Source organism: Pinus tabuliformis, chromosome 6 (genome assembly GCF_031772625.1).
Source record: "Pinus tabuliformis cultivar Carrire ecotype Pingquan chromosome 6, CPIR1, whole genome shotgun sequence".
Lineage (NCBI taxonomy): Eukaryota > Viridiplantae > Streptophyta > Pinopsida > Pinales > Pinaceae > Pinus > Pinus tabuliformis.
The window spans coordinates 2,063,365,018-2,063,385,042 of record NC_142292.1 but is presented as its reverse complement, the minus strand read 5'-3'; the positions used below and the strand labels follow the sequence as shown (position 1 = coordinate 2,063,385,042).

The window sequence follows — 20,025 nt, the reverse complement described above, 5'->3', positions numbered from 1 at the left end:
ACAAACATCCTAGGTGAGTTCATACCTTTGTGTCTTCTAATTAAGTCTTTTGGCTTATACAAGTTTTTAGAAGATACTGAAAATGAATCCGTGAAGTTTCTTTTCTAACTTTCTCATTTTTTACTTTTTGTGATATAAGGGCATCTATTTGTTTCGCACAATAATTTTGTATCAATCTTACAACAATCTTAACCAATTTTACTCATAGCAATAATATATATGGATAAATCAGTGATAAATATAGAATATGAATATAGTGTAACAATTTTACTTCAATGGAAAAACTTTAAAGAGATGGTCTCAACTCGAAATTTTGTATCTTCATTTTACATTAATACAAAAGCTTTTTTCATTACAAATAATATAAATAACTATATCTTCAATGCGTAATTAAATTACATAATTAACTAAAACTTCAAGGACATGGTTCGATTATATAAGTAGCTAAACTCTACACTTCTCGTATTATATTTTCCTATTTTTATGTTTCACTTTTGCCATGGAGGCACACGATTACCGCGTTGTACTCCGTGAAATTCACAGAGAGGTGAAAATCAAAATTGTATTTCAGTTGCCGGGACTTGAACCCGGGTCTCTCGGGTGAGAGGCGAGTATCCTAACCAACTAGACTACAACGGAACAGTCTTATTATTATATGAAAGCAAAGAAGACTAATATAGTATTATTATTTTTAACACAATGTTAATCTTACTTTCATTCATCTAAATTTTGAAACTGCGATTTCTATTTATTTGTGTGGAATCCATGACGAAGTGAAAAATTCCTTACCAATCACAACCGAGGATCTTTAATTGCCTTGTACTCTGCTTTTGAAAGGAATTTTGTAATGTTAATTTTAACATGTTATTGATGGTATGAAAGTCAGTTTTCAGTTAATTTTAAATTTTATGTTTGTTTTTTTTTTCACGTGGTTTACAGACACTCGTGATCATTGTGTGGGGAATTTTGTAATGTTAATTTTAACATGTTATTGATGGTATGAAAGTCAGTTTTCAGTTAATTTTAAATTTTATGTTTGTTTTTTTTTTTTTCACGTGGTTTACGGACACTCGTGATCATTGTGTAGTTGCTACGTTCACAGAAATATCAAGGGCTTCAGGGAGTGAACCTGTGACCTCCCGAGAGACACTTATTTGACCAGTTGAGCTAACCCTTGGGGCTTAAATTTTATGTTTTTATATATAAATTTTTAATATTAAATATGTTTGAGGGTTGTGTATTTTTTTTATTTAATATTTGTATATATATATATATATATATATATATATATATATATATAAATTCTCATTCTGTGTTATTAATTATGGGAGGATACAACGAGCACACCCTAAAATTGCTTTTACTTCACTAAAAGCTTGTTTATTTTATATGTAAGGAAACATGTTAACGATCCAAGCCCCATAGGCATCTAGCAAGAGTGAAGGCCTGCGTCTTTACTAACCACCAACGACTATCTCCTTACAAACCACCAACGAGTAATTACAGGTGATGTGGTTTTCCTTGAATAACAGTGATGAGTTAACTTGCATTTGTGAATAACACTTATGGATGAGTATCATCACTGTTGGTTTGACAATTGAATTATGATAAGTTTTCCCACTAGTTCAAAAAAAATTATGCGATGATAAGAGATTTGAGAATAAATGAAGTTAAATTCAAAATTCTTTCCCAATAATGGTAAAGGGAAATTCCCTTTAATATCTATAACATAGACAAGTCAATTACCTTTAATTTTCGTTATTTTGTTTATAGATTAGTGAGACTAATTTATAGTTTGAAAAGCCTTAACTTAGAGTTATCTAAGTAGTAAAATCACCCAAGGATTGTACTTAGTGTGGATCACATCACTCCATATTCATGATTGGGTTTACGCTGATGGGTGTAGAACCTATGACCTTTTCATCTCATAGTATCTTAATAGAATATCTTATCACCAACTACATACTACATATTACTTTATAATATGATCATTACCAATTAAATTACTTAGAAAAATATAAATATTTAGTGAAGATATAAATAACTAAATTTGACCTAACTAAATACAATTTTATATAATCTATCTCTTCCCATACTATTAATAATTTTTATCTTCCTATTGATTTTATCAATATTCAATTTCATATTATTTTGTTTTTTTTAATTTTTATGTTCGTATTGATTTTGTCAATATTCAATTTCATATTCATTTTGTTTTTTTTTAAGTTAATACTTTCTTCATATTGTAATGACTTTTTCCTTATATAATAACACAATTTTATCCAATTTTTTTTTCCTTTTAATATATAATATTTTGAAGTAGTTTTTTTTTTTAATCATGTGATACAGTATAAGTAATCAGATATCTCTATAACTATTTATGTTGTTAAATATTTCTAGAACAGTGTACACAATTTGATCCATCCAAATGGTTGAAATTTTCTACACAATTCGATCCATCCAAATGGGTCAATCTTCTACACAATTCGTAAAGATTTTCACTTTGAGAGATTTGATCATCTCACTGCTTAACAGATCTAGGTTGGTTTGTAATATCTATATATTTTGACCTTTATATATTGTATATTCTAATTATATTTCTATTTATCTCTCTCATAGTTATAAAATTCATGTTTTCTCATACTAGGTACCCCATCTTTCTTTTCAATTTATCATTTTCAATTTTATTTTATATTTTAAAATACAATCACATACATAGAGTATTATAGTAAAAGTAAAATAATAAAGTAAATAGTTTATATTATACTTTTTAATGGCTTTATTAACATCTACAATTTTTTTTGAAAATAGTTATAACCTGGACAAACCAATATTATAAAATCAATTTTTTTTGAAGAAAAATCATAATTTTATTTAACCTGAAAATCAAGGAACAAAATTACATTTTGTAGATGCTTGAACCACATTCATCCTTTCAGTTGATACACCAAAAAAAGGAAAAAAGTACATAAAATTACGTGATTAAGTGTGATAGAAATCACTTAATTTTTCTTGTTTTCCTTTCTTTTTTTCCACCTTTTGCCATACTCCATGATTTGGAGCAGGCGATACTATCAGTAACTGACTGTTGTTTGTCTGTGGGAGGGTCTATTTGTCTCAGTCCGAACTCTCAAATACATGAGATCTCTTAGTGCCGCTTGAGTAATTTTCCTTTGGAATCACTACTTTCTGTTTTTCTGGTACCATGATTTTTGTTGATTCTGTAAACTTCTGAGTTGTGACCATTGATTTGGAATTATCTCCTTCTTTAGCATTTGATTTGTTGTCAAAAGGAGGATGCAGTTGAAAATCTGGTTTGTTTTCTTCTTCCTCTTCTTTCTCACCTTCTAAGCTACTGTGGAACTGCCATGCCCCTAGCTTAGGGGCTTGCCTCCTCTTCTTTTTTTATGCCTTCCTTTCTACAGGGCATGAATTCTATAGATGACCCATTTGAAAATAAGTTTAACATTGAAATTCAATATTCTCATATTCTAACACCTGTATCCATTGAAAATTTTCATGTTTTAACATAATATGGTTAGGGGGACCTTTAATTAGGTCGATCTCTATGCATATCCCGACAAAATAAAAAATACCTTTCGAGGTTTTATCGAGATCTATTTTTTTAAACTTCCTTTGACCGTTGCCAATATCCTGTAGAACCTGAGAATTCCAAAAATGGAGGGGGAGGGTTTGGGAGCCTCACCCACACCGACATCCTCGCTACCACCATGTTTGTTGCTTCAAACCCCAGAAACCATGGGTTAAAAAAGAGCCCAACCCTGCGTCAGAACCAAGGGTCATCTTTTAGAATGTTTTCCATGTCTTGCATGTTCTAGAATTATACGATCAAGAACCTTTTGGAACACAAAAATATATCATATTTTGTGGTCCATGAAGAGTGTACCCATTCAAACACATCATCTGTTTTTGGCCAAAAACCATTAAAATGACATATTACTGTTGAGGATTAAAGATCATCATGATAATTTTTTACCTCAAGGGTTTTGATGGCCAATTCTGGAACCTTGTCCCTTTGCTCTACAATGTATGGACCTCACATATTTTGAGACTATTCTACTTGTGTGGTAGCCTTCTGTAGAAAATCTGATGGTAGGTTAACCCGATAATGCAATATAAATCAAAGCAGAATACTATAACCTACTTCTAGTACCAATTTGCGGAATCTTAAAGACCGAGCTGAACAATATAACCAGAAGAAGAAGAATCAATGACACAATACACATGAAAATAATTTTGGGGAAATCCTCAGATAAAAATCCCACACTATTGTATTATCATACATGGTGGAAATACATAGGAATTATACAAAGCCTTAGCTCTCACACCTAGGCAGCTCTCAGTATAATCCTCACAGATGCTCATAGGCAATCTTGGCTTCTCTCCAGCCTTCCTCTCTGCCCTCCAAGCTCCTATTTCCTTGTGCTATTCCTTGTGGATGATTCTCCTATTACCAAATGGATGATGTCTTCCAAAACTGCACAATCCTCAAGGATTAAATCCTTGATTGCATGCATGAGTTTTCTCCATGAGAAAACACATGCAACTGATAGTACACTGTCCTTGAACATTAATCTCAATTGGGTCTTTCTTAGAATAGACATGCATGAGTTTTCGATGAGGGAATCTTCAGTTAACTGGAGTAGCACTAGTTGAGTGCATGCATGCATCAACTGATTGTTAACTCTCTATTAGTTCCTCAAATAGTTCAGAACTAATTTAACTGGACTTAACTCAGTAAACTGAGTTAACTAGTTACAACTCAAATATAACTCAATCTCATCTCCTTAATTTAAGGGATAACTCTTGCATGACTTCAAAAAGACTTCTAACTTGAATTTCTCCAACTAATTAATTTAAAATAAATAAATTAATTATTTCCAAGTAGCTGTTAAGACTAAATTCGATTGTAATTCACAATTTAATTCAAGGACAAATTAAATTGGAATATTCTTTTTGCCATATTTCAACACCTTCCATTTGAGCGCATCTTTGAACAATGTGGCTCCATTTTGATTTAGGATTCTAAAACTTCCCTGCATCCTCAAATTTAAAATTATTGTTGAATCTTTAGAAACACAGTAAAACTCTAGTTGTAGATTGTCTTTGAGTAATTTCCCTACATATTCCAAGACTTGGAACAAAACTGGTATAGCCAGACTCTTCTAGATCATCTGCTTTAAGTTTCTAACTAGATCCAAACCATGGATCCAAGGAACACACGTCTGGCCACTGATCTTTTTAATAAAAATCTGAATTTGGTTATCTTTTTCATGTGATCTTGCCTGATATAGTGGGGATGCATCCATATATGATGTATATCAGGCTAGATCATAAATATTAGGTTGCTCGGTATTCCAAGTGCCTTCCATCCTTGTTGATCCGAATTAGATCATTATATTATTTTTCATCCATATCAATGCATTTAGAGTGGAAAAAGTGGAGGAATCAGCTCACGGGACTGTTTTTATTGGCGGGACCCAGTTTGGCAAAACAAGGCCCAAACCTTCCGGGAGCATTTTGAGGCATCAAATGAAACTTTTTGGGGTAATTTTTTTTCACTTAAGCGCAATGCCTTTTCATGCTATTCTAAACATAGAGAGATTTCCAACGGCGTAAAAATCGTGTCAATCAGAGTCTGTATGCAAAAGTTATGCCACTTAGAAATTAACCTTCCTGTTTTCACACCTATAGTTTGGGAGGATGCCACGTCAGCCCCCATTATTCATGGAAAAGAGGTTATACACATTTTTTTTATGTAAAATAATCTAGAAGAGTCTATTTTGTAACTCTAATTAAGAGTTGATGTAGTCAAACTTAACCACTAGTAGGCTATTGGGCTTTGTTATAACTAAGCCACTAGGAGGAAGAGGCATTCCATTCTTTCGAGAGAATTTTGTTCCATAGTTGAGAAAAGATAGCCACGAGAGATAGGAGGTAGTGCACACAAAGAGGATCTGTGCACTGTAGCAACCCACAGGCCGTAGATATTACTTCTTTGTATCTGCAACCATATTTCGAGATAGAGAAAGAGAGCGAAGTAGCCTCACCTTCCAGTTGGGTTTTCTCCCGAAAGGGTTTCCCAAAGAGCATATCTTGTGTATTATGTGTGTGTGAGCTTATTTTTTCGTTCTCTACTTTTTTGCTTGTTTTAATTTTACATGCATTCACTAATTACAATTAATTTTACCGATCCAGAAATTAAATGAAACTATAATAGTGTATAATCTCAGATATTTAATATAATATTATCATATTTGTTGTGATGAACTGTCCAGTGGAATATCCACAAAATTTTATGGATCATTTGGTATTAGAGCAGGTTTCTTTGGGTATTTTGTAGAGATTACAGAGATCTAGATCGGTGAGGCCAAAAATTGTCAAACCCTAATCATGGGCGATGAATCTATAAACAAACCTTGTGATCCTGCAGAGGTGAGGTTTTCGCGGCTTGAAGAACAAGTCGCATATAACCTCTTCATGGCGGTCCTAAGAAATAAGCTAGGGATATTTGGAGAAGAAGGGGGTTTGAATGCATAGGAAAAATCAGAAGGTTGATCGAGAGATCAGGAAGACACAAATAACCAGCGGAAGAAAGAACTCAGAAAATATCAACCTAGTTCAGTGTCGTGAACCAATCCCTATTTAAAGTGGAAGAAAAATTAAATATCAAGCTATACCATGGTGAGATCGATGCTCTGAAGCTTAACCACTAGTTGTAGCAATTGGAACTGTATTTCAATGTCCATTAGATCGGGGAAGGGCAGAAGATCTCATTCGCATGACTGAAATCAGAGGGTGATGCACTAACTTGGTGGGAGAGCCACATGGAAACCCTAAGGGTTGAGGGAGAACCTCTAGTGACTAAGTGGGAGGATTTCAAAACCCTCATTAAGTCACAATTTTATCCCATTAGTTACGTGTAAGACCAGTGGATCTGGTGCCATTACTTCAAGTAAAAGCCAAGCCAAAACATGCAAGAGTACACCACATAATTAAAAAAGATGGCTATAATATTGGGTATCTCTCCAAAGAACCCAAATGTACTCCTCAAGTATTTGGGGGGTCTGCACCGCCATCTATGTGAGAAAATGATGCTTTTCAAGCCCAAAATGGTGTACGAGGCTTGTGCACAGGTACAATACCTAGAGAACATAGGTCTGAAAAGAGCGCAAACAAGTGGATCGAAGCAAAATGAGCAACAAGATGGCTTCTAAGGAGGGGAAGAAGAAGAAAAAAGGGGGAAAGATAAAATTACGACAACCATAGCACACCAGTGAAATGATCCTAGAAACAACTGCAACTAATGTAGCATTGATGGTCATATAGAGGATAAGTGTTGGAAGTTGCATCCAGAGCTAAACTCGAAGAATAAGAAGAAGAATCTCATGGCCATTGATTCGAGCAACCAAGTTGAAAGCAAATCAGAAAAGGATGAGAAGATCGTATGTACATTAGTGAAAAAGGAGGTGAATTTGAGTATGATCCAAAATATTTTGCTTATAGATGTGTTATAGAATTACATGCATAAATTGTAGCTTAACAGAGAAAACTTAATGTGCACATGAGACAAGAGAAGAAACACATAGAGCATGAAAGAAGACAACAAGACTTGATAACAAAGTTTGTCCATCTTGGACTACATCTCCGGGCCTTGCTCAATCAATGGGGAGGTCTTCATTCATTAAGTGGCATGAAAAAGAAGAGTACAAGCATTAGTTACAAAAAGGATTCTTATACCTCCATATTGAAAAATGGCCGAAAAATGAAAAACTCTGATGGAGAAATGGACAACGCTGTTGCCTTCGTGGTGCCGAGAAGTACTGAAAACATATAAAATTTGTCAAATTCTGACAAAGTGAAAAATTGGCCCTCCTGTAAAATTCTGCCTCCAACTACGTGCACTGCCTCCTCTGCCTGGGTGCATTGATGAAGTGAGTGTTAAATAAAAAATGGTTGATGGATTTCTCAAGAATGCTGTTGTTGTGTGTTGGTTGAAGATCCGGTTAATAGGGAGGAGGTCAGGAGGTCAAACCTCACCTCCTCATTTTTTTATATATTACAACAAAGAAAATTTAAAATTAACTTTTTGGTTGGGTCGGGCCCACCCATCGTACCTTCCTCTTGCCGGTCGACTCTCATTTGGTAAGTTTTTTGGCGTGGTTGGGTCCGTGCCCCAAGGGCCAACCCACCACCCATTATGTTTTAATTGCATATGTTGTTGGGGCATTGAATGGGTTGGGTCCGCGCCCCAAGGGCCGGCCCACCCAACTCTGCTCCCATTCAATGGTCGTTTCAACAGTCCGTGGGAGGGGTTGGGGGTCGTGGCCCACCCCTCCACTAATTTTAATATGTGGATAGAGTTGGGGTGGCGGGGTTGGTGGCCCGCCACCCCCATTTTTTTATTATGTATAACAAATTATGCATTTTTGGAAATTCGGTTTTGGACCGAAGGGGTCATTTTAACGAGGCCACGATTTTTCCTGGCATCTGGCCAGAGTTGGCAAGATTTTGTCTGCCGAAAAATGCCAAATTGTGCCTTCATTAATCCTGCCAAGTCATCAAAAGTCAACCCAAATTTTACTGCCTCTATCTCTTCATCTGGACTCAGATTGGAGTGCCGTTCACACCGTTGGAATTAGGGTGACGAGCACTTCAATCTGATGTCAAGTTCATCACCTTTAAACCACTTTTAATTTTGAGCTTTTCCCATGCCACTGTATCTGAAGATCCACCTGAATCAATCCTCCCCATTGAGGAGCTTTTGGACAACAAAAAGTTTTATCAGTCGATTGGCAAGTGAGGGAATTTTTCCCTCGCTCTTTCCTTTTCAAGCCATTTTGCCTTGCTAGGGTGCATCCCCTTGAAACCAACTCGAAGGTATTCCACATCTCCCTGTCGTGAAGTCCTGGTTCTTCTGTCAAGGATGATGTCTTTAGGTAACTCATCGAGATACTCTAGTGCAAAGTCATCAACTTTAGGAACTATGCCCACCTCTTCAGTGTCCATAATCAATGGTGGCTCATACAACTTTAATTTTTCCACATTCACTAGGGATTACATTTGCATATATATCGGCAAATCGAGACGAAAGGCATTGGTTCCAATCTTCTCCAAAATGGTGAATGGACCACACCGGATTGGTCGCAACTTCTTCCCTTCTCCCTTCATCCTGTCCTTGCTAATATGGAACCCCATTTTGTCGCCCACTTGAAATTGATGGTCGACTCGGTGTTTGTCATGTCGAGCCTTGTACCAGGCTTGACTCTTCTCCAACTACTCCTGTACTGCTTGGTGAATCAACTGGATCCGTTGGATGAACTACTGCACTTTGTCCTTGTCATTACGTCCACTAGAGTCATCTTCCCTTCCAAAGACCATATCAAAAGGGTCTTTTGGCAGGTAGCCAAGACATGTCTCAAATGGTGAACGCTGCGTAGATGAGTGCACTGCTCAGTTGTAGGAATGCTGCACATATGGAAGATCCTCATCCCACAACTTAGGATGTTTCCCATAATAGCCTTGCGACAAGTGTACCATGGTGTGGTTTACAACCTCTGTCTATCCATCAGTCTGTGGATGGAATGTTGTGCTTCTTTTCAACTTGGTGTCCATCATCTTCCATAAGTTGGTCCAAAAATCTTTGAGAAAGCGAGAGTCCCAACCTAACACAATCGATGTGGGTAGCCCAAAATGGACCAAAACATGTTGAAAGAAAAGATAAGCAGTTTGCTTTGCAGTGATCTGCTTTTTACAGGGCATTAAAATACACATATTACTAAAACAGTCAACGACGACATACAAATAGTCATGACTTTTCCTAGACAAAGGCAAACGTCCTACAAAATCCATCGACACACTTTCCCATGGACGACTCGGAATAGGGAATGGTGTGTAGAGCCCGAGTTTTCTATTAGAGGGCTTTGAAACAGAACACATCACACACCCCTTTACATAATGAGTCACAATGTTCTTCATATGAGGCCAGAAACAAAATCTTTGTACATGGCACAAAGTTTTTTCAATACCAAAATGACCAAACACAAGGGAGGTGTACCCTTTCTCCTGTGGGTATGCACAATTTGCCAAGGTGATACAATAGTTTCACCTGCAAGTGGTAGTTGTCGACCTGTGAACCATGGGTTAGTTTTGCATAAATCTCCTTAAAGTCATCATCGTTAAAATTTGTTCAGCATAACTTTCAAAAGATAACAAAGCATTATGCAAAATAACAGAAGCAAAAATAGGAGGGTGAGATAGCATATCAGCCACTTTGTTGCTAGTGCCCTTCTTATACTTTATTACTAGATGAAACTGCTGAAGAAAACCCATCCACCTAAAATGACGAGATTGCTGCAACTTGGTTTGTGGCTGAAGATATAGCAAGGGCTGATGATCCGTATGGATGATGGTCTCCTTGCCGATCAGGTAGTGTTTCCACTTTTTCACACTCTGGACCAAGGCATATAATTCCTTGTCATAAGTGGGATATTTTATCATAGCCTGAGAGAAGTTCTCTGAATGGTAACATATTGGCTTCTTTTGCTGCATCAGTACAGCTCCCATGACATATCCATGGGTGTCTGTCTTGATCTTGAATGGTTGTTGTAGATCTGGTAAGGCCAAGACCAGTGCATTGCTGATGTTAAATTTTAATGTTTCGAAGGACTTCTGCTGCTTTCCTCCTCATTGAAAAACTTGCTTTACACTTGTCAATGTGTGTAAAGGTGCTGCAATAATAGATAAATTGGCAATAAATCTCCTCCAATACTGTACTGCACCCAAAAAGTTGTGAACCTCAGTTACACTAGTAGGCTTAGGCCAATTTATAATTGCTTCAACTTTAGAAGGATCAATTTTTAACTGACCACGACCAACAATATGACCTAGGTAAACCAAAGAGGTTTTCCCAAACTCACACTTTGACAATTTTACATAGAGTTTTTCGTTTATCAATACATCAAGCACTTTCTTCACATGACATACATGTTCATTCCAACTTTTACTAAAGACAAGGATATCATCTAGATATAAAAGAACAAATTCATCAATGAAAGGCCTAAAGAGATCATTCATGACCCTCATAAAAGTGGTTGGAGCATTGCAAAGTCTTAATGGCATCACCATCCATTCGAACAACCCCTGTTTGGTCTTGAAGGCGGTTTTCCACACATCCTACTCTGCAATTTGGACCTGGTGATAACCATTGCGCAAATCCAATTTCGTGAAATAGATAGCATTCTTTAACTGATCTAATAAGTCATCAATGCGGGGAAGAGGGTAACGATTTTTCACCGTGATTTTGTTTACTAGTTAATCCATGCACATCCTCCATGTGCCATCTTTCTTCGGCACTAAGACAATCAGTGAGCCGCATGGAGAAGTGCTCGATTTGATGACCCCTTGGTTCAATAGTTCCTGCACCTGCTTTTTGATCTCCTCCATCTCAATGGTCGACATCCTGTACATGCCAATATTTGGTAAAGGAGTGTCATGCTGCAAATGGATCTCATGTTGGATTTCCCTCTTCGGAGGTAATCTCCTTGGTTCCTGAAACATCTCATCATAGTTAGAAATTAATTCACATAATTCCTTTTTATGCACATGATCACAACCCTAGAAAGCATCAGATAATTTTTCATCTTTTCCCCTTACAACCATAAGCATGCAACCCTTACTGGAATTCACCAACCTCTTCATTTGTCCTGCACTTACAAGACTGGCATTGATTTTAGTTTGATGAGCTCTTACAATATATTCTACCCCATCTTTCATGATTTGGTATTTGTTTCCATGACGGAAGAAGATTTCCTTTCTATCATATAGATATGGACTCCCTAACACCATGCCACAGATATCCAATGGTATCACATCAAGTTTTACCTCATCCACTAACTTAGAAGCAATCACAAATTTAACCTTACACTGCTTAGTTACATTTAGTTTTGCTTTATCATGTATCCATCCAAGTGGGTAAGGTTTTGGATGTGGTTTAGTTTCCAAGCCTAGCTTCTTTACCAAGGACTTTGAAATTAAGTTTTCTTGGGATCTGATATCAAATAGAGTTTCCACTTTTATATGATTTATGATAACTCTAATATGAAATAGCTCAATTCTATTTCGTTCATTAGGAAGAGACTCATCTATTGAACTAGTGCCTTTATGTGATTCATAATTAACATGAGGTGTAAGAGTACCTTTTGTTCCTATTGTTGTGATCAATGCTTCATCTCTGGAATCAGATCCAAGGTCTTGCTGCACAATTGCCACTGTCTTCTACTTGCCTTTTCCTCCATACTTCTTTGGTCTCTTTTCCGGGTATTGTTTCCAACAATGATCGTCGTCATGACCTTCCTTTTTTCAGTGATTGCAATAAGGTCTTTCTTCTTCATCTTTCTTGGTTGATGTCGTCCTCTTCTCCTTTCCTTTTCCTTTCACTTTGGGTTTTCCATTTGGAGGTTTGAAAGGTGGTTTCTTGGAATGATAATCTCTTTCATTTTTGCCTTGTTCTCAAGATGGATTGCCTTCACACTAGCAGAGTCAATAGTAGTTGGTTCAAACAATAATAATGAATGTCTAAGGTAACTATGTAATGATCCAATATACTTAGTTACTACTTCAGGTGAGTCAAATGCAATGTCCAAATTAAGTGCCTGTTTTCTAAATTCCTCTGTAAAGCTTTGAACATCCTGACCTCTACCTTGCCTTAAGTATTGCCAATCAATTAAGGCTTTTTATTTATAACCAAAGGAATAAAATTGCTCCTTTAATGCAGAAATGAAACTAGGCCTTGAGGAAAGAAGATTACCCACACTCTCACTGCTTCGCAATTTTCTCTCCCACCAAACGAGAGCAGTGCTACTCAGTCGAAGAGAGGCCAGTTGAATCTTTGCCTCATCCTCATTGATCTATTGAATCCTGCAGTAGATTTTAATCTACCTAATCCAGTTGTTAAGATTTTCTGCATTACTTTCACTGTTAAACACGGGAAGATCAAATTTGACATCTAATTTAAATAAAGGTTTCTTAGATGCATCCCTTGAATTTCTACAATTATGGTGATGAGAGGAAGAAGAACTTTCACTCGTGGAAGGAGAAAGGGGGGGGGTTCTTCTCCACCATTTCCATGCGTTGAACCTTGTTCTTATGGTTTTCTCTCTTCTGCTTTCTCCAGCCTTGAAAGCAACTGAATAAAATTCTCTGCCATTGAATAGAAGTTTTTGCAAAAATTGCACTCCTCTTCAAGATAAGCCTCTTCATCTGCCATGTTTTTCCTTCGATGTGCATGCCCCGCTCTGGGATCGAAAGACTTTAGTTTCTCTTCACCTCTTTAGAGTCTGTTTCTTGTTAGCATACAAACATGTAATTCACAACTAAAAAAAAGACCTGCTCTGATACCACTTGATCCAAAATCTTTTGCTTATATACGTGTTAAAGAATTACATGCATAAATTGTAGCTTAACAGAGAAAACTTAATGTGCTCATGAGACAAGAGGAGAAACACATAGAGCATGAAAGAAGACAACAAGACTTGATAATGGAGTTCATCTGTCTTGGAATATGTCTCCGGGCCCTTCTCGATCAATGGGGATGCCTTCATTCATTAAGTAGCATGAAAAAGAAGAGTACAAGCATCAGTTACAACAAGGAGTCTTATACCTCCATACTGAAAAATGGCTGAAAAATGAAAAAATCTGATGGATAAATGGACAGCGCCATTGCGTTCGTGGCGTTGAGAAGTGTTGAAACCATATAAAATTTGTCAAATTCTAACAAAGTGAAAATTCGGTCCTCTTGCAAAATTCTGCCTCAAACTACGTGCACTGCCTCCTTTACCCAGGTGCACTAATGAATTGAGTGTTAAATAAAAAATGGCTGATTGATTTCTCAAGAATGCTATTGTGGTGTGCTGGTTGAAGATACGGTTAATAGGGAGGAGATCGAGAGGTCAAACCCCACCTCCTCCTTTTTTTATATATTACAACAAAGAAAATTTAAAATTAACTTTTTGGTTAGGTTGGGCCCGCCTTAGGCAGCCCGCCCATTGTACCTTCCTCCCACCGGTCGGCTCTCGTTTGGTAAGTGTTTTGGCATGGTTGGGTCCATGCCCCAAGGGCTAGCCCACCAACCATTATGTTTTAATTACATATGTTGTTAGAGCGTTGAATGGGTTGGGTTCGTGCCCCAAGGGCTGACCCACCCAACTTCGCTCCCATTCAATGGTCGCTTCAACAGTCCGTGGGAGGGGTCGGGGGTCATGGCCTGCCCCTCCACTAATTTTAATATGTGGATAGAGTTGGGGTGGTAGGGTTGGTGGCCTGCCACCCCCATTTTTTAATATTTTTTTTAATTATGTATAACAAAATATGCATTTTTGGAAATTCGGTTTTGGACCGAAGGGTTCATTTTAACGAGGCCATGATTTTACCCGGAATCTGGCCGGAGTTGGCCGGATTTCGTCCGCCGGAAAATGCCAAATTGCGCCTTCATTAATCCTGCCCAGTCATCAAAAGTCAACCCAACTTTGACTGCCTCTATCTTCTTCATCCGGACTCGGATTGGAGTGTCATTCACACCGTTGGAATCAGGGCGACGAGAACTTCGATTTGATGTCAAGTTCATTGCCTTTCCACCACTTTGAATTTTGAGCTTTTCCCATGCCACTGTGTCTGAAGATCCACCTGAATCAGAGTAGCCTACAACAACAGGAAGAGAATGAAATGACCAAAATCTTCCACGTAATACATGTCAAGAAGACTAAGATTGATGCTCTATTTGACTCATGATCGTAGAAAAATCTCATTGTTGCAGATCTGGTCAAGAAGTTGGGGCTGAAATTTCATGATCATCCAAACTCATATCCACTGTGATGGGCACACAAGGATGCAGAGCTAAAGGTAACAAAACAATCTAAAAGTAGATTTGCTATCAGTGCTGATTTATTGATGAAGTAGATCTGGATGGGGTTACCCTTGATGTATGTGGAGTCATGTTTGGGAGTCCATACATGTACATGTGTGATGAAATATTCATCATCAATGCGCACAAAGGAAAGTAAAAAATTTGACTGGTAAGTGGCAACCAAGCCAAGAAATTGATCATTTCCAACAAGAAGTATGTTTTATTGTTTTTAAGAGAAAATTAGTTTGGAGAGGAGTCAGTAAGAGGCAAAGCATCCCTAGAGGGGTGTACTAAAAAACAAAAAAAAAACAATTGGAGGAGTTTTTACAGGCATACAAGGACATGTTCCAAGAGCCTAAAGGGCTACCCCCTAAGAGAGAAGTGGAGCACAAGAACCAACGCTTTCTAGACTCCCTATTGCTAAATATTGGGTTGTAGAGGAAGTCTGTTATAGAAGAAAGTGAGGTGAAGAAATAGTTGCAGCAGCTACTGGAACAGGGTGTCATTCGACCAAGTACATCACGATGTGGGTCACCCATCATCATTGTGCCAAATAAGGACGGGAATTGGCGGATGTGTATAGATTACAGAGCGTTGAATACAATCACGCTCAAGAAAAGATATCCCGTACCCAGGATAGACGATCTGCTAGATTAATTGCAACAAGCAAAGTATTTCACCAAGATGGACTTGAAGTATTGATATCACCAGGTTTGAGTTAAAGAAGAAGATACATGGAAGACCGCCTTCAAAACTAGGTAAGGTTTGTATGAGTGGTTAGTTATGCCATTTGGCCAATCTAATGCACCAACTACATTTATGAGATTAGTGAAGGATGTACTATGCCCTTTTATAGATTCATTTGTTATTCTCTATTTGGATGATATACTGGTATATAGTGCTACCTAGGAGGATCATATTTCACATTTAACGTGGGCGCTGGAAACATTGAAGAAGCACCAACTGCTAGAAAATCTCAAGAAGTGCAAGTTTGCGCAACAGCCCTTGGTGTATTTGGGATATGTGATTGTTGGAGGAGAATTGAAGATAAATCCTTCCAATATGGAGGTCATCAAGAAATGTTCGGTGCCTACTATCGTTACTGAGGTTAGGAGTTTCATTGGAGCAGCGCAATACCTGACAAAATTCATAGCCTCATTTTTAGCGGTAGAAACACTGCTCCATGCTATAACAACAAGTGGCAAGCATTTCCAGTGGGGAAAAGGTCAGTAGAAGGCTTTCGATAAGTTAAAGAAGAAGATTAGTGAAGCACCAGTTCTGGCATTATGAAACTTGCAATAACCCTTTGAAGTGGAGATAGACGCGAGTGGGTATGCTAAGGGAGCTGTCTTGATGCAAGGAGGAAGGTCCGCTTGCTACCATTTTGAAGTATTTCATGGGGTAGTTCTTAACTATCCTACCTACGATAAGGAGCTCTATGCCATGGTGAAATTTGTGGAGAATTGGAAGCACTTTCTAATGGGAAAGGAGATAATAATCTACATGGATCATGAGTTGTTACACTACCTGCAGGCCCAGAATAAGCTATAACATACTAGGCATTACAAGTGGATGGGGGTTTTGATCCGAATAAAAAATGACATTTGTTATAGACATTTTTGGGCATTTCAACCCCAATCACATATGTCCATAAACCAAGGGCTTCTAAGTCCCTAAAAGTGTTGTTTCATGCCCTAAAGGAACAAGGTCAGCTGATTACATCATCTCCCAGAAGTTCTCCATGAAAAACTACTCAGAAATGGTCAAAACTAGACCATACTGATTGCTCAGTGATAAGGGTGCGATGCATCGCACCTACTACCCCATACTGAAAAGTACTTCTATAGGGTGCGATGAGCGAGAATAGACAAGTGGCAGAGACAGTTTGCTAAGTGGATGATCAAGGAATCTTTTAGAAACTCCTCATATGACACTTGCCTCTCAGAATCGCCCAAGGATGAGTAAGAGATCAATGATATCTCCAAGTGAAACCAAGAACTATCAGTGGAATGACACTAATAAAAAACCCAGAGTTGACTCACACCTCAGCAAATATCTATATATGGATCCCTCATCCCAGAGATCCAGAGGTTGGAGGCTGGAATTTTGTATCTTGTAAGGAAGTGCTGTTGGTTTCTTGGTGGAATATCATAGTGTTGGGTGATCTAAGCTTTTCATGAGGTGAAGAAGGGCTTTCATGCAGGGAGGATGATGCTGGGTCATACCAATGGGTTCTAATCCTCTCTTCTAATCTTTATATCAATAAATCTATTCAAGTTTTCCTCCACATTCTTGTACGTCTGATAGTATATTCATTTGTGTGGTCAATATATATCTGGTCCTATATTGTTTATGATTGTAGATCTCTGCACTTTGAAGGTATTATGCTGCTTTGACTTTACAGGTACTCTTTGAAGCGGAGTGGTCAAGGGAGAAGTGGCAAAGACCTGTCGGTGAGGAGAAGGGACAAGCAAAGAACCAAACGAAAGATCGAGGTTGGTATTCTTTGATCCTCTCCTATCTACTTCTCATAAAGGAAAACGAAAGTAACTTTAATCTGTTTGTTTCTAAGATAGCTACCCATCTTAGTGGGACTAGCAGCTCTGCATAGACACTAGATTTCCCGATAACAAAATGGCGACTCCACTGGGGAGCGATTAGATTGTTTACTTGTCTATATTTTTTTGTTTTATAAACTTACAGACGGAGACTGAAGTCAAGCCAGCTAGCCTTCGAACTGCATTTTCTATGCAAGTGAAAAGTAGATCAATGCTGCTTCAGTCTATCTTCGGGTTTTGTTTATAAACTGAATAATCGATTTGCAAACATCCTAATTGCCCTGGTTGTGGATCTAGTAACCTCATTAGATCAGCCCCTGTGATTTATATTTAATGACTGTCACTTGCTCGGCCTAAATCCCTGAACTAAGTTGCAAACTATGACCAAGAACCAAGTTGAAGTCTCGTCCCTAGATCATCGCACTTTCCCTGTGTTGCAGGTGCGCTGATCAGATAAGACCTCTTCTTCTCTCAGATTTTGGTTTTTGTTTTCACTCTCTTCAGCTTTATTCAGGAGTTTTGCTGTCTGTGATCAGTATACCACTATGGAAAATCCCTTCCCTTGCATGATTCCGCCTCCATAGTACAAAGAATTGTGAATTTTTTTATGTATTGTGCTCCATTTACAGTTCTCTTTTACAAAAAGTAGCATAATCAAACTATCGTCTTTTGATTTGGAAGTGTCGCAAGTGTCGTTTTCAGTCAAAGAAAAGAATTCTATTGTTCTTGATAGTCGATTATACAGTTGCTCTTGTATTTGATTTGGATTAGTAGTTTTTCAAGTGTTGAAAGCAGTTTTCAATTCAAAGTCGCAAAGTGTTGTCATTATCTTCCTTTTGTTTTGAAGAGAAATTTGTTAGTACTCTCGCTTTGAAAAGATAATTCAGATTTGTACTTAGCATTCTTCTTGTCATTCACACATTAAGAAAGCTGAAAACAAATACATGCATGTGCATTTTCATTTAGACTGCTTGTTGTTTTGATTTAGGACAGTGCATCTAGTGTGTACTCTCTGCTGTATGTTGAAAGAATATCATCCCTCTTTCCTTAGTAGCTACGATTTTCATTGCAAAAAGAAGATTAAACGATTGTTTATCATCTTAGATTGCATTTTAGGAATTGTATATCTACATCACGCGGTGAACTTGAAAGGCAAATTTCTTAAGAAAGATCAACTGTAAAATAAATTCAATGAACATAAAAATGCTTTGGAACCTAACACACAACATCTAGAAGTCTAGGCTAGAGACGTATTCCGATGTCGTAAAGCCTGGTAACTATCGTTTTCATTGTTGGTTGGGTGATTCCTCCTCTTTGAGGTGACAAGTGCCAGTACAGACTTGTGCTCCCACGTACCGTCGAGTATATATTGGGAGACCACAATAGGCTATATCCTTTATCCATAGGAAGCCGTGTTTGCCGCCCTATCGATTGCAATACTTTGAACACAACATTCGGGAAGATTGACTACCATACCGTAAAAAGTATTATGCAGTTTTGCGATTGGTTTGGTAATCCCTCTGTCTAGATTTCCAGAGTAGTCTCTTTCGTTCCTTTTCAGACTCCTTAAAGGAAAATTTCCATCTGGGCACTTGTCATTTCAGGCTCATTAAAAATCGAAGGCGACTAGAGTCATCTTTTGTTTTTTCTCGACTCTTAAAAATTGAAAAAACAAGTTGTGTCAAAACGTCTAAAATTCATTTAATTTGGAATCATTTTCCCCCTCTATTTTTAGTTGACCAAGTAATCCGTAATCGTGGAAGAAATTCAATCGAAACCCCATTGTTCGCAGAGACTTACGAGTCAACCGTCTTTGTCTCCAGAAACAAAACTATTCTGGACAAAGAGAACTCATTTAACCGGTTCAAAGTCCCCTGGTCTGGTTGGAACAAGTGTTCCGACACCCTCGGAGACTCTAGTTACTCCAAACATTTCTGGTATCCCTGCCTCTACAGAAGAAGTTCCGTAGCCACCAGAGGATAGTAGAACTGATCCTAGTGTGAAGGTAAACACTTCTATTCCTGAACCGGCTCCATCTGTAGCTGATTCGGAAGGTGTTATTCCCCAAACATCTGTCACTGCAGAATCTATACCTTCTTCGGCATCGGAAATATTTTATGGACCTGACAGTCTACCTCTTCCACCTGGATTGATTGCTATAGAAGAGATTGTGGAGGATCCCCCATCTAGTACTCCATCGCATTTTGGAGTTGGGATCACCCTATATCCTTCTTCGTCAGAAATTAGTCTACCGTTATTGGAAGTTCCTGTAGAATTGCTAGGAAATCTGTTGGATAGACTAGATATGTCTGAACAACCGTCGACATCTAGGGCTGTGTCATCTGACGCAGCAGTGGCAGAACTTCCTGCTGTCAGTCCAATGATGTTCGATGGCATACTGTCTGTCACAACTAGCTCTCAAGAATTGGGTGGAATTCATCCAGGGGTTGTTTCGACAGTATGGTCTGTTCCCGTTTGTTCGTCTGGAATAATATCTGGAATCTCTCATGTTGAGTCTCAGCAATTGAACCTTCGAAATGTCAA

At 37.9% G+C, this 20,025-nt stretch overlaps 1 non-coding gene across 1 annotated transcript; it reads right to left on the bottom strand.

Moving 5' to 3' along the window:
* Window positions 1-566: 566 nt before the first annotated feature.
* Window positions 567-639, bottom strand: TRNAE-CUC (transfer RNA glutamic acid (anticodon CUC)). The gene has a single exon. It is a non-coding gene; the product is annotated as a tRNA-Glu (tRNA).
* Between the last annotated feature and the right edge of the window lie 19,386 nt (window positions 640-20,025).